Source organism: Coturnix japonica, chromosome 1, assembly GCF_001577835.2.
Source record: "Coturnix japonica isolate 7356 chromosome 1, Coturnix japonica 2.1, whole genome shotgun sequence".
Taxonomy (NCBI): Eukaryota; Metazoa; Chordata; class Aves; order Galliformes; family Phasianidae; genus Coturnix; species Coturnix japonica.
In genome coordinates this window covers 61,976,215-61,991,871 of record NC_029516.1, presented here as the reverse complement: position 1 = coordinate 61,991,871, position 15,657 = coordinate 61,976,215, and positions in this window count along the sequence as shown.

Below are 15,657 nucleotides of genomic sequence, written 5' to 3'. Positions count from 1 at the left end.
AATGAGGTACCAGGAAAATGAATAATTAATTTTGGTACAAATGCTGTACTGTGAATAACAGAAATACAGAATTACAAGTTCTTTGGTGCAACCTCTACAGATGACCTCCCCTTCTGATAAATATTCTGCTTTTACATTGCTGGTGAAAAACCCACTGCACAACTGTGGAACATCTTTGTAATAAAGTAAACATGCAATAGCATGAAAACTTCTCCAAGAAGATGACAAGGCTGTGAGCTGAACAACAACAGAGAGCAACCCAGGAAGGCAAGCAGGGTGACCCCAGGACCACGCTTTCACATCCACAATGCATGGACCTATGGGATTTGAGCTGAGTGAATAGAGGAGGGGCAGAGATAACAGCAAGTCCTAGCCACTGACTGCTGAACCTCAGGGAAAAGCAAGGTTAACAAGCCAGGCCCAAGGTCAATCCAAACACCAATTCAAGAACAAGGCTAGAAACAAGTTGTCCCATAACACAGCTCAGTAGAAAAACTATTATGATTATTATTATTACCAAGAAGAGATTTTTTTCCAAACATGTTTGAGGAAATCAGATGCCTTCTGAGAAAAATGTTTCTTTATTTGAAAACACTTTTTTCCTTCCAAAAAGAAGCACGATAGGAATGTAAATAAGCCCTACCTAGTGAACTTTATTTGCCTCTGTAGCGCCTTGAGCATCTTAATCACTCATTTGGTTGGGTATTCTGTATAGCAATGGGCTACATTATATGGCACAGATGTCTTTCTGAGGTGTGTATTCTGTTATGCCAGTGAGACTGGGAAAGATCTTGGGCCAAATTACATGTTCCCCAGGCTAATGTTTTACATAGCTTCATTTCTTTTTTTTTCTTTTTTCTTTTTTTTTTTTTTTAGTTTCCACTCACTGAAATTAAAAGTAAACAAGCAGCAGTTTTAAATCTTCTGTGGCAATGCATGATTTATTTACGCTCTGTCTCTATTAATCCCAGAAGAAAAAGCTCGAACCCAGTAAGGGAAGGCTTTACCTTTTTACTGAATTAGGGTTGAATATATTTTTCTCATCTGCATGAAGCTTGCGCTGGTATCTACTTTGGGCTACCATCCTGCAGCAAGCAGTTTCCTTGCCAGAAGTTGATCCAGGAAATCAAAAATCTGCTCCAGAAAATCACTTCAGACAAACTTGCCCCCAGCACTTGTACCAAAGACAGGAGGAAAACAATGGCTCATGATCTCTTCAGAGAGAAGTGATGACTAAGAGGGTCCAAACTTAAATAATTATTTTCCTCTCCGCCAAGTCAGCACTTCCAAGAGTTGTTACAAAACAAAGAAGGGAGGATCCAAGTAAGTCTGTTTGCACCCACTTTTCTTTGTCTCTCTGCATGGTCAAAAAGCTTCCAGCAGTATAAATAACATCAACGCGTTTTAAAAGAGCACCAGTAAAAACACTGCTTTTCTGTAACATCTGCAAGTCACCAAAAGTAGCCTACAGGCTGACAGACTTTTACTGGGTATGTTGGCTCACTGAAAGTTTACCCAAGTCTCTTCTGGAAAGCCTTGCTGAATCAGATCTTGCCTTCTTCAAGACTGGTAGTGGCAAATGGCATGAGTAGAAACAAGGGTGCAGGAAGGTGAGCACAAAACCTACATACCCTGGTAAGCCTGCTGCCCTTGCCATGATCACTACAAATCAGTACGCCCTAATTAGGGAATCTGAGGTACCAAACAAAACAGGTCAGACAAAATTTCCATGGCTTCTCTACCCCTGCCTCCCAGTGCTACTGGTTTGAGTTTCACAACAGTACTAACGGAATTTGATTCTTTGTAAAAACAAGATAAAAAAACCCAGCCCAGTGTGTTTTTCCTTGTCCCCCAAAACATTAGGCATAAGAAAGAACTATTCCAGCAGCTGAAATTACAGGACCAGGTACTGCAACTCCAACACTGTCTGGAACTTCAAAGACAGATGTTTACAGGTGAGAAGAATAACCTTGGCCTTAAAAACTGCATCTTCTGTGCATTGTAATTATGCTGTTATTCCCACAGAGCTGACTTTCCTTCCAAAGCAGATTAGCACAAACCAGTATATAACACAACTGAACTGCAGCAGTGATGCTGGAAAGCATGTTCTTGAATGCAATACATTAATGTAATGCAAAAGCCTTGACACAAGGCAGAATCTTGCACTAGCTCTGTGCTTTTTCACCATTTTTGTCATATGGATTACCAGGACTCAGTAATCTACCATAGGTGCTCACTGGTCCTTCTTAAAACCTTGTGCCTCACTGCTATATCAGTCACAGTCATTGATGCCTCTTTTTTCCTCCTTCATAGTTAGGAAAAAGGACTAGAATTGCATGTGGTATGAAGCTAGCTTACCTCTTTTGAGGTCTCCACACTGAGTATTAAGTAAATATTAAGGTTTAAGTTACTCTTGTGAAATAAGGTAGTGAATAATATTTTTGTGAATATGAATTTGGTCTTACTTCATACTTCACGTAATCACTTGCAGAGGTGTGTTTGTCCAGTTAACAGACACAGGGCATTGCCTCATGTCAGACTGCATGCTCCCTTTCCTGTCATAGAATCAAAGAATCATAGAAAGGCCTGGGTTGAAAAAGATGACAAAGATCATGTAGTTTCAGCCCCCCTGCCATGTGCAGGGTTGCCAGCCACCAGACCAGGCTGCCCAGAGCCACATCCAGCCTGGCCTTGAATGCCTCCAGGGATGGGGCATCCACAACCTCCTTGGGCACTCCTTGATTACGTTCATGGGTGATCTGGCATGGGTTCTAGACAGGAGTAATAAAGAAAATCTCAGAGAAGTGAGAGCTCAGGACTTCTCAGTGTCATAAATAGGATTCCAATTTGCTTGGGTTGCAGGTGTTCCTGTTCCACAAAGGAGGGGAACCTGTCAGGGCTCAGTGTTGTGTTATTGTGTAGATAGGGGCTCTTCCCTTCAGGGGCACTATGCTGGCTGGTTTTCTGGAATTGCTGAAGTGCAAAGAAAGCTGTAGATACACTGGCTATTAGCTGCCATAGATGTCCAGCTCTACCTCTGTATGAGTTTAAGCAAGGCTTTTTTTTTTTCCTGTAGATTGCCACGTGAAAGGAAGAAACTGAAACTTCTGATGCTTTGACTTTTCTGCCATGCTAACGTGCTAATTTAAATGGCATCACTTCTCAGGAGCAGGTTGTTTGTGGCTATACCTACAGTAAAAGAAAAATAGTGCGGACCCACAGGAACTGACTTGTAGAACAAAGTAACTGTTGCTTAGGTCATGGTATTTGCGATGTATGTATTCTGGGCTACTCTCAGCATCATCCCCAAGCAGTACATCCATTTGGAAATGGAGCTATTGCTCTGTTTAGTTTGATTTTAAATAAGTTTGCTCTGTGGGCTCTCAGCCTCTCTGTGTTATGAACCAAAGCACAGCAAGTGGGAGTGATGGAAAGGATGCTTTTTGGAGCAAGGCTGCTGTTCTAACAGCATCTAATAAAGGCCCACCTTTATGGTCAGCAGGCAGCATTCCTTCCCTTGAGCACACCTGCTGATGGCAAGGGGAATAGTGCTGGACTATGCAACAGCTGAGCTTTTCAAATGTGAAAAATCCATTTTTAACACATTGATTTGAAATGTCTGCATGCCTCTGCATCTACAGTGGGTTCAAACGCATTGGGTAACAGGGGAGGAGCAGGTATTGATTCTTAGAAGAGGGATGAAAATGTGAATTGTTTGAGTAACCTGAAACGCAGGAAGCGAGTTAGAGTGTTAGCAATGGTGACTTACCTCATTTTGCTAGGAAGGTGATGTGATGCTTAATTCTTTAATGTTAGCTAAGTGTTTTAAAACTGTGAAGAAGTTATTTGAGAGATGTAGAGATTACTGAAGTCCTTATGCAGTAAGCATTCAATGCTAGATTATTATTTAAATATATAATACCCTGCTATAAACTGAGTGCCAGAGCAGTTTCATTAAAACATCTGTTAGCACTTCGATTATTAAATTCTATTTTAATGTTAAATCTCATTCCTGGTGAACATCTTGGGAGCACTTTCCACCTTCCCAAGTCCGAGGGGTGTTTAAGTTCTCGTTAGTTCTGGAGCTGGCTCTATCAGTGCTGTAAGTGAGCAGAACTTCTTCCTATGGAGATGATGGGTTTGGTTGCACTCAATTTACTACAACTTTTACTACAGCTGAGGTGCAAAAACTGGTGGAGGCCAGACACAAAGGAAGGGGTGGAAACGAGTAGAGATTGCTTAGGATTGGTGTGGTTGTGAGTTTGTTTTGTTTTGTTTTGCTTTGCTTTTCAAAGAAAACATACCCAAGAATGAAAATCTAAGGTCAAAGGGAAATGAAAAGAGGTCCTTGAAATGTCAGCAATTCAAGCTGTAGATACCATGTTAAAAATAGCATTCTTTAAACTAGATTGTGATCAGTATTGCCAGCTTCAGGGTTTCCAGGCTCCCTCCTAAACCCCAGGGTTAATTTTCCTGTCCGACCTGCTTTGGTTTCCCGATGAAACTACTAAAATAACAGTTTGACAATAGAAATCTTTCCTGTGCATGAATTTAAAAAGAACAAAGCGTGAATTAGCATTTGTATTACGGAGGTGCTCAAGCGAATGGAGCCAAAGTCACAAGACAAAAGCTCTTTGTGTGGTTAGGTAGTCACCTTGCTGATCCGTAATGACACTGACAATGAACACCCAACAAAAGGGGAAAGTGGTTCTATGTTTCTGACTTTGTATTCGAGAGACTGAAGTGTTTCACTCCATCTCTTTACCCTTAGGCAAAGAACAGCCTTACAGTGCAGCGGGGTGGGAAAAGCCAAATAGATGAGGCTATGAAGTCTAACGAGTAGATAAGTATTGGTGCCCCTTGAAAAAAAACAAGTAGGCCTGAACCCTCAGATGAACATTTTGTATGTTTTGTTTTTAAACACCGTTGGCATCTCCAGAAAAGCTGCTCAACTATGTCTCTGCTGTACTCTTTACCTGGATATCTCTCCACCAGTTTGAGCCAGTCTGAGCAGGCTGATAGGTTGTGCATGCTTCATTTTGGGAAGAAACTCTTGGTGGGAACACTGTAATAGTCTGCTGATTTGGTTTTTGCTTGTTTGTTTGCTTGTTGAGTGGTCTGATAGTGCTGGGTGTGTTGTTATGGTGTGGTTTTTTGAGGGGTTTGGTTGGAGGGTTGCTTTTAGGTAAGCATAATCTTTCACTGCACTAGAGCGCACTTAAAATGACACCTGGTGAGATGAGAGGTAGACTGGCTAATGAGGGAAGCTGTTACTTTCTGGTGTTGGCTAGAAAGGAGTTCTTGTTTTGTATGCATATAGCAAAAGACCTAATGCACAATAAGAAGTCTTCAGCCTTACTGCAGAGGCATAAGTATGTACTACTGCCAAAAGCAGAACAGTTGACTTTAATGATCCGAATGGAAACAAGCAAAGGCAACGATTAGCTCTTGCTATTTTTATACCTTGAGGAAATGCCAGTGATACTAAAGGTTTGTGGAATGAAGAAGGCAGCATTAGACTGCTGGAGTCTTCCTTCAGACAATGCTGTGGTTAGTACTTTCTGGGAAATCGGTGCTAGTCCAAATGTAATGTGTCTTCATTCTTTTTTATATTCTCTGCGGTAAAATTCAGTGCTTCTCAGCAGCTGATTTGATCCAGCTACATTCAGGAATAAAAATAAAAACCAAAGTATGATTCCTTTTAACTAACACTGTGTTGTGAGCAGACAGATCAAATGTGACTGGGTTCTTGCAGTGCACTGTATATGGCTGTCTGCTTCCAGAGGAAAGTGTAATACAGGAAAGTGTGGTTTGGCTTTATTTTTGGGCTGTCCCTTCTTCTCCTGTCACAGTCAGCTCTTACCCATGTCCATGTGTATGTGATCACTGACAGTGGCACAGATAGAGGTCTTCCTATGTCACCAGTACAGGCCTATTAACGTGATGTCCTCTGTATGCCCGTTTCTTCTCCCTCCCTTCCTATTGGCTGTTGTTTCTGCAGTACAACACAAAGGCAGAAGTAAAGCTTATGTCCCTGGAGCCTCTGCATGGAGAGAGGTTAGCTCAGAATGAATAAGGTTTGCTGCTTATGTCCTGTCTGGGTGTTTTGGCCTTTCTAAGGGGGTGTATTTGAGATGAGGATGCTGAGCGCTGCCTGAGGGAGATTGTGAAGCTTGGATGAATATGCGGTGTTTTCATAATGCAAGTCAGCCCAGGTGAGATGCTGGGGATTGGCTTTAGTTCAGCCAGAACTAGGCTTGTGTCTACTGTAAAGCCGTTAGCTATGGACTGTTCTGCTGGAAGGCTGTTGTAGAAAGTTGTCACCACCACCCCTGAGTAGCTGCTAACAGCAAGGCACAAGGTAAGCACAACATTGCCTGGTGTGGGGCACTCCAGATCTAAGATGCTTGCTCTACAGTGTGATCAATCCCTTGAAAAAGTAGAAAAGAGAAATAAAAAAATAAAGTTTATCAATGATAGAATCGAAATCACTCAGGGAATGTATTTAGGGACAGACTGGGACTTGGCTACCCTTCCATGAGGTGTAGGACAGTGCATGGATCACACAGTACCCTCAGTTGTGAGGGAGGCACACAGAGCTGTCACCCCCTGCAGCACTTGGGTCCAAAGCACAACCTGGCACAGCCCCTCCTCTCCTGCTGCCCACCTTGCCTCTTGCTCACCCACGAGGCAGAAATAGCAGCCTTATATGCCAGGACTGCAGCTTCTCTAGCAGTTGTTAGCGGCAAGCCCAGTGCACCACAAGCAAAGGAAATAGCAGAGCACAGCTGTGCCAAACACCCACGCTGCATTGCTGCCCAAGGCAGAGCTGCCAACTTTCCCTCTGCCTGGGGCAGCCCTGCGGAGGAGCAGAATCCCCTGGGTGGCTGCCAGCAGGAGGTTTTGGCACCTGCACCAGGTGTCCTGGCCAGCATGCAGCTGGCTGAGGAATGTTTTATAGGGGGTGATTGGGGCAGGGTGCAGTTTGCTTATTTTGTCTCTTTATGAGTTAGTTTTCTTGGCTGTTCCTATGCCTATGCAAACACTTCCTCCCACTGTTCCCGTGCCTCTATTGTTTCCCCCCAGTGAATTGAAGTTGCTGTTACTGAATGATGAATTTTTTTTTCCTTCCCATCCTCTTCATTTTCAAGCATGAAGAGAGGTGATTAATGTGTGGGAGGAGGAGTAGAGTGGGGAGAAATGCTGAAGGCAAGAAGTGTTTCCTGTGGCATGAAGGGGAAGATTTCTGCTGATCTTGCTGAAGTCCTGTGCTGCTGGTTGGGACTCTCCTTGTACCAAGGAGGAATGCACCCAGGGCAAAGCACATTAGGTTTCTTGTGTGATGAGGATGGTCAGACTGGAAGTTGGATTTATTTTTTCTCTTTCTTACTGCTGGATTTCCTTTTTCTTTCTGTATTCTGCCCTGATGCCCACAGCGGTTTGTAATAGTTTGATAAGGAACATAGGCCTGTAAGAGGTTACTCCCTTAAACGTAGGCTTAGCAATTGGTTAACTGGCTTCTTGCAGCAGATGCATGGCTGCGGAGCCTCCTTGAATCTCTTTCTTGGCATTTATTTATTTAGTTATTTACTTATTTATTTTTACTTAACAGCTTGTCCCTTCAGACAGCCTCAATTAATGTCTTACTTCATAAAATACTAGATATTAGCAATCCCAGCAGATGAGAGCAGGGCTTCTGCAGTTAGAAGCTCTTTTCCTCAAGTCAGAAGAAATCCTTTCAGAACCCAGTGATACGGACCCAAGTTCAGAAAATCTGGGAAACCAAGAAAGCAATAGTGAAATGATTCCAAGAGCAGCCTGTGGTAGCATACCATCAAAATTTAAACCTAGAATGTATAACATTTTCCTTCTTTCATTTGTCTACTTTACAAGAGCTAACACAGCATTTTCATGGTTCACAAGGGGGCTTTTCCCCCTCTAGGCTATTAGCTGAAGTAACAACTTATTAAGAAAGTTAGGTTTTTCTCCCAGATGGGGAAATAGAGGTCTCCAGAGGGAGAGGAAGATGAAAAAGCTGAACGTTTTGTTTGAACAACTTAACAATACAATGCCAGAGGAAATGAATCAGATGAGTGATTTCTGTGAGTGTGTATGTTTTGCTCTAAGAAAACAAAGAGGTTTAAATCCTGGCCTCCTAAGAGTCAATAGGGCTTGTATTTAACTTAGAAAGGCAATATAGAGTCTTGGATCAGTTGCTAAGGGTGGAGAAAGGTATTTCCAGAAGAATAAATGTTAGTTAGGTTCCTATCTAGTATAACATCTTCAGAGGCCCTTTACAGGACCATTTTCTGGGGAAATGCCAGACAACCTAAAAAGCCAAACAACCTTTTTCCTTACTGCATCCAATAAACAAACAAACAAAAGCACAACTTTAACGTCCTCTTCTTCAGCAAACGTGGTCATCTGCACCTGATGCAGTAGGGTGTCATGTTGTTTCTAGCTGGCACTTGGCACAGGTGCCTAATTCCTGCTGTGTGGTCAGACTGGCTCTGAAAAGTCTTAATGCTGCCCAAAGCTGTGCCATACTGAGAAGCTTGGAAGGGCCATCTGGAAGGCACAGACTTCAGAAGACTGTAAACAAACCCCTGCTTTTCCTGAACTTGCCCTTTGTGATGAGATATAAGAAGGTTTCCTTCCTCTCATTTCGTGTATTAGCAAGATCCTCAGCTCTTCATCTGAAGAAGACAGAATAGGAGGATGTACTGCCTGCCTTGCACCCAGTGCGGCTGTTTGTGTGTGTGTAGTCTGTAGGTTATTAATATCCCTTTGCGGGCAGATTGTTCATGTGGTTTTGTTTGCATGCACTTCCAAGCCATCCTGGCTTTCTTTTTAAGGATTGTTTCCTGGAATAAGCCCTCTGTGGGCTTTGCATGATTGATGATTGCTATCCTTAGTCTAAGACCGTTAGCTAGGAGAGATATTTAATCTTGGTTTTCTTTTTACATCATGACTGACAGCTGTTTCACACCTCTGGTGATTTTTCATAGCACCTTTAAGTGTAGGGTGATTCTGAAATGGAAATTTTGCTGCTTGCTCTCTCCATTAGCATGTATGAATAATTGACTCTCAAGGTACTTTGAAATACCAGCTCTTTTTTTGTCCACTTTAAAACTTTACTGTTCCCTTAGTACCAAGTACTTTCAAGAGGGCTTCCTGTGTCTCTCAAACTGTCCTGTTCATTTATCTATAAGTAGTGATATCAGTCAGTGGGTGAAATTATAGTCTGGGCTTTTGCAGACTGTGTCCTCCTGCCTCCCTGTGTGCAGGATTTCCTGATTTAAAGTCTTTGAAAGCAAGACTTAAATGTTCTGAACTAACTCTCGCTACAGCACTGTGAGTAGCTGTGGCCAGGCAGACTGAACTTTCTGCAGTGTAAATCAAGGGGAATGATATTTTTCTCTGTATGTTTAATATGTTGTTCAGATTAGATTACAAATTCTTGCATACAGAGAAGCCTGGGAGAAGCTACCCTACACAGGGAAGGTGGGCTGGGACATATGGTCACTTCAGTACAGTCAGTACTTCAGTACACAGTCCTGCAGTATCTGGTGACAACGCTGGTCCCAAGCTTCAGTATCATTCCCAAGCAAGGTGAGGTGATGAACCAGATGTGGGAGCTGTCTAGGAGAGTCAGTTCAGAAGTAACAGGAGACCAGATTGCAGCTGGGACTACCTAGAATTTAGGTACAAAGATCATCTAATCAATGGAGTCAGAAATGAAACTGGAAATGTCTACCTATAATGTAGGTCTGGGGCTCTAGGGGATGCCCTGTCAGTAGGTTGAGCTGGCGCTGGGCACAGTCATGCTGGCAGCATAGCTCCAGCAAGAACTGAAGCTCCAGGGCTGAGCTGCTAATGGCTGGGGGTATATAGGGGTCACAAGTGAGGAAAGCAAGGGCTGTTAAGGCCACAGAATTGTTAACGCAAGGCAGAGTTTTGGGGGCTCTTTTTGAAAAGAAGGGCAAGCAGTGAACAACCTTTCATGAAGACATACTTTATAGTTTCCTTTTTGATTTTTGTTTGTTTGGTTGTGTTTTTTTTTTTAAGAGAACAGAGTTAATTTTCCCAAACAACAGCCTGAAAACTGACATAAAATAAGTAAAAAATAATGACTTAAAAAGAAAAAAAAAGATGAAAATAATATGACAATGAAATGTGAAGGGTAAGAGAAGAAGGGAGAATGCAAAACAGAAGGCCAGTGTTGAGTTGTTGGCTGATGTTTTCATATGAGGCCAAAAACCATTTCCTTGTGAGAATTTATCTGAAGTCTTGTAGCCCAAAGAATCTTGCTCTTCTAAAACACACAACTGAAAAAGTCTGAGAAGTAAAAGTCAGCGAAGTTCCAAGAATGATGTTGTATTATTCAAAGCCTTGTGACTCTTGTTCCTGTCATGATCATGGCTTTCTTTTCAGTCCCTTATCCTAGCAGTCAATTAGCAAAGCATCAATTCTGTTATCAGATCAGCAATGTCTCTGAAAGCTAATAGATGTCCCTTCCTTTGAAAGGTCGCTTCTTTTCAATAGAACATCAGTAAGGAAATTTAAGTGAGAGTATCTGACAAATTGCAATGTGAAGTCTTTTGAAATGCTGCCAAGAGGAATCTGTATATTCTTCCATTCAAGTTAGTAAAAATACATGCAATCAAAGTAGGACCATCACCTGTTAAAGGAGCAAATCAGATTAGGACTTTCAGTTTATGAAGGTGCATTCTACGGCCTAGAACTGGACAGCCTTGCCAGGCATTTGTCAGGTAGAGTGGAGAGGGAGAGCCCTTGCTCTTCCACAACAGAGCATTAGAGATGTCAAGGTACATGAAGGAGTTGTTATTTTAAAAATACTTATTATAAAGGGAATACAGACCAAAGCTAAGGCTACTTCCAGCTGCCAATTGTATTGTTTTGTTTGTGATCAGAAATGCTGAAACTGTAATACTGAGATTGCCCAGACATGTTTCTGGTTCAACCAGAGTTAGGAAATGCTGCAACTCTCCTTCTTGTTGTTTGTTTGTTCACATTTTCTCCTGAAACGTCTAGCCCCAATCTGTAAATACAAGAAGTCTGTTTCATCTCACTGAGTTTAATATTTTTGCCGATCTGTAAAGACCTATTTGAAATTAGCTAGTAAGTTCATAACCTATTGAAGGGTGTGTGTGCATACCCATCCACATGTGTGTATCTGTTTATAAGTTCCTTAAGCTTTATATTCTTGGAAAACAAAGCTAACAACTAAAAAAAAATAAATAAAACACTTTTGAAACAGCCTTGGAAGCAGATACTGAATGATAAATTGCACAGCCTATGATGCCTGCCCCCCAAATTGCCATATATTAACAAACTACATGCCATAAATGCATAATGGTATATGACCTTTTCACAGGTGAATAAATCGTTGTGATTTGAAGGATTGTTTATTAGAGGATAGATAGATAGATGGGAGGGAATAGATCAGAGCCCTCCTTTTGCTAATGTCACTGAGCTTGTTATTTGCCATGTCAGCACATAATTTGTGCGCTTGCTCAAAGCTTTTGTCCAGTTATTTTTTGGACAGTGTGTTATCCCCACTTGTCTCAGTGCCATGCAAAACTGAGATCTGCAATAATCTTAATTACAGCCTCTGATATAATGCTCAAACTTGCCATCATGTGGTGTAATGCTGTTTGGAGATGACTTTTTTTTAGGTTTTTGAGTTTCAGAGAATATACTCTCATGATTACCAATGTGAATGACCTAAATTGCAAAAATCAACCAATCTGTCAATAAATGTCTATTCAAAACACGTACTTTTATGAAAGAGTTTACTGAAAGCTCTTGATTCGTTTCCAGCATGTGACCAGAATGGATATCAAAACCTCAAAAGTCTTGTTCTCTGGCCAGCTCTCTATGACAGCTGTTAATTCTTGCTTTAATCCATCAGCTTGCTAGCTATAGGTGTAGCCTAAGTATGAGACAAGTATGGCCAAGTATGGCCACGGACTAAGTATGGCCAAGGACTGTATTTTACTTCTGTACACTGCAGCTATGTACAATTAAGTGGACTGTCTAGTGCCATATTTAGTTTACACAGATGAGCTGCAGTGTAGTTTCTCTTCCCATTATTTGTAATTGTTTGAATGGCAATTTCAAAGGTGTGACAGGGACCAAGGTAAAGTTAATATGATCTGCTGCCATGTGCATTCATGTGAGATGAGCTGCATACTAGAGTACTTAATTCTCTCTTGACCACGATGGGGGAGTCCACAGTGAGATGCTCTGGCATGGATACAATGAATTCCACTCTAGAGGATAGTCTGTAAGACTTATGCTTGCAAGATGGTTGGCTTCCTCCAATAAAACCCACTTTGCTGTTTTATTCAGGGGAATCAGGCTTGGCTCTCTTTGCAGGGGCTCTAATCTCATGCGTCAGTTGGGAAATTTGAGGAGGCAAATGACCACAGTTCATCAACAACTCTTATATTCCATCATGTTTCTGATCAGCGGGTGTGCTCCTCCTGATGAGCTGCAAATGTGTACTTAATATTATATTAGCTATTAACTCCCAAAGTCAACAGTTTCCCTGGTAAGATCAGAACACTTCAAACATTAGTCTGTAGTTTTTTTAAAATAAAAGAAGTAAAATTTTTTCTAGTGTAAAAGAACCCTTATATAAATATTTACAGATACTTTTATGATGCTGTATTGCTTTCCTAAAACCTAAAACAAATCAACTGTGGTGAATACAGATGTATGTCATCAATCTCTTCCCCCTTCTCCCAAGTTCTTCAAACAGGAGAAAGTATTTGTTTCCGTATGCAGAGAAGTTCCAAGCTTGTTATGCTCTATTATAAAAATGAATTGGAGTCCAAAGACATAAAGCAAACGTGAAGTCTGCTGGTCTGCAGTTGTCTCCTTGCAGCAGTGAAAGAGGTTCTGTTGACTGTTCTCTTTCATACAAGAAAGATGGACTTCTCCATGCCTCCTGTAGCTTTGTCTGCTCATTTGCTTGGGAGGAATGAATAAAAATATCCTTTTGTGTACCATTCTCCTTTCTCTAAGTGGCATTGTTCATACGTTCAAGTTGCAGTAGCAGCTCTATTAGGGCTGTTGGCCATTCGTTTTGTAAAATCCTTTGGATTTATACTCCTATAATTATGAATTTCAGCAGGCATGATGCAGATTAACTCTCAAATAGAGTTAATGACATGGGTGTCTTTATGATGGTTATGAGAAATCTATGTGGAAATGACAGCTCCCTTACCTGTTCCAAAGCCTATTTAACAGATGGAAATTCTCCTACTGTACTCACTGTAGAGTGAGTTAGTCTCCCAAGTAGACAGCAGCTCCCCCACAGCAGCAGTCAGCTGTTTAATGCTGCAGGAGGGCTTAGTTACAAGCTAATGATGTTTCACCAAATTTCAGGACAGCAGTTAATTCTTATATTCCTACAGGAACAGTATGTGTTTACTGAATGTGTGTCATGAGCAACTGCAAAAATGGCAAATAGTCAAATGAATGTTCAGTGCCTAAATGGGAAGAAAATAGTGAGCATGAGGGGAAATTAATGTGTACTTATGTCTTGGGAATGCACAGCCATCCAGCAAGCAGTTGCTGTTCTGTTTTGAGCATCCCAGAGCACTGCAGCATGTTGTTTGGCTTGATCTTGGCGTGTAGCATAACTAATATGTTGTGATCCTTCATGCAGATACATAGAGGTCAAACAAAATAGTCAGGGCCTTGGGTGCTTTAATAGGTGTGTGAAGGAGAGGGATGGCAGGTTGTACTGAGGGACATGGTTTAGTGGGAAATATTGGTGATTGGTGCAAAGTTGGACTGGATGGTCTTGGAGGTCTTTTCCAACCTTGGTGGTTCTATGATTCTATGAAGCAGAGTGGCCTTTGCAGCATTATTAGACCTAAGCTCATGTGTCCCAGATAGTGGGTCTTAATCTCTTCTGGGCTGTGTAATGATTCAAAGGGGTCCCAGGGTCTGGATACGAGTACAGCACCATCTGCAGTGGGTTTCTGTAGTCTTCTGGTGTTATGTGACATGTAACTGACCTTTTCTTCCAGTGCAACAGTTTGTGATACTATACTGTAAAAGATTTAAGAAGTTTTGGTCTTACTTTTGACCTCAGCTGTGTGTTATTTGTCACAGTTTTGGAAGCAGTGAGCAGTGAGCATAAAGGTGAGAGTCAGCAGCTGGAATAATACATATCTGTGGGGCGAGAGAAGGGAAAGTAAACTTATTCAGCCAGCTTTGTGCCGTTAAAGCTTCGGGCTGCTCTTCTACAAGTCTGCAAGCGGTTTTTTCCCTCATAGTAAAAGGAGTGAGAACAGGCACTAATTACTGACTGCAGTTGTTTAAATTAGCCTGAGAAGTGCAAACTACCTTTAATGTGTGGGATCTTAGCACCAGTGGTGTTGGCCAGTGAGGGTCAGCTTATGCCTTCAGTGCTTGCATGCTGTCTCACCCACCACAGACAGAGGCCAGGCTGCTGCTAGGTGGGGCAGTGAGGGCTGCTGAGCCCAGGTGGCTTGCTTTACCTAGAAGACCAGGAGCAATGGCCAACAATACTTGTTCACTTAAAACTACAGGCAGGAACAGGCTTTTGGTTTTGGGAACAGACTCAATGAGAAACTAGTAGTTCATGAAAAGATTACGCAGCTAGATAAAGTGGGAAATAATATACCATATCAAGTAGTGTAAGCAGATAAGAATGCTTCCCAGGACACTTGTGTGTTTGAGTGAAAGAAAATCACTGAATGATTACATCTCTCTTAAGAAAAGTGGAAACTTTCTAAGAACTTGTTAATGTAATTATGTATATGGAGTATTGCAGGCATTTAAATTGAAAGACCTTTAAATTAAAAGATTATGTAACACAGATTTTTTTAAGGATGCTACTGATAGACCAACTTCTGACTCACTAGACTTTCTAATAGCTACTTATTAATATTTCTATAAATCACTTATTTGGGTGTTTAAGAATAATTAAGACACTAAAAAGTACAATTGGAAAACCAATAGTACAAGTTGAAAGAGGAAATGATTCTATTTCTGTCTGCAGTTATGAGGCTGCTCTGAAAGTAATACCTCCTATTTTATTACATTGGCCCTCAATGTCAGAGGTGAAAGTTGGTGATATAGCAGTAGCAGTCCAGCCTTGCCGCCAGTGTTCCATTACATTTTGTTGCTGTGTGACAGATGGCAGCAGAGGGGCAGTCTGACAAAGGGGTATCTGACATGGAAGTGTGCATGAAGCAAAGGGGTGTCACTGAATTCCTCCATGTGGAAAAAATGGCACCCATTGACATTCATCAATGCTTGATGAACACTTATGGAGACCAAACAGTGGCTGTGAGCACAGTGAGGTGCATGGTGCACTTCAGCAGTGGCAACAGCCACAGTGGGTCATCTCTGCTAGTGCAGATTTTTATGAGCATGCAGCTCTTGTTCATTACTGGCAAAAAAGCACAGCTGATGGTAGTGACTGTATTGAAAAACAGTGTTTTGTAGCTGAGAATTTGCTCTATCAATTCATGTGATTGTGCTCTCTGTATCAGTTGTAGTTTCCATGGAAATAAATAGGAGGCATTACTTTCAGAGCGCCCACATGCTATATGCCGAATTTACTCCATTTCCTTGTAAATACATTTTTTT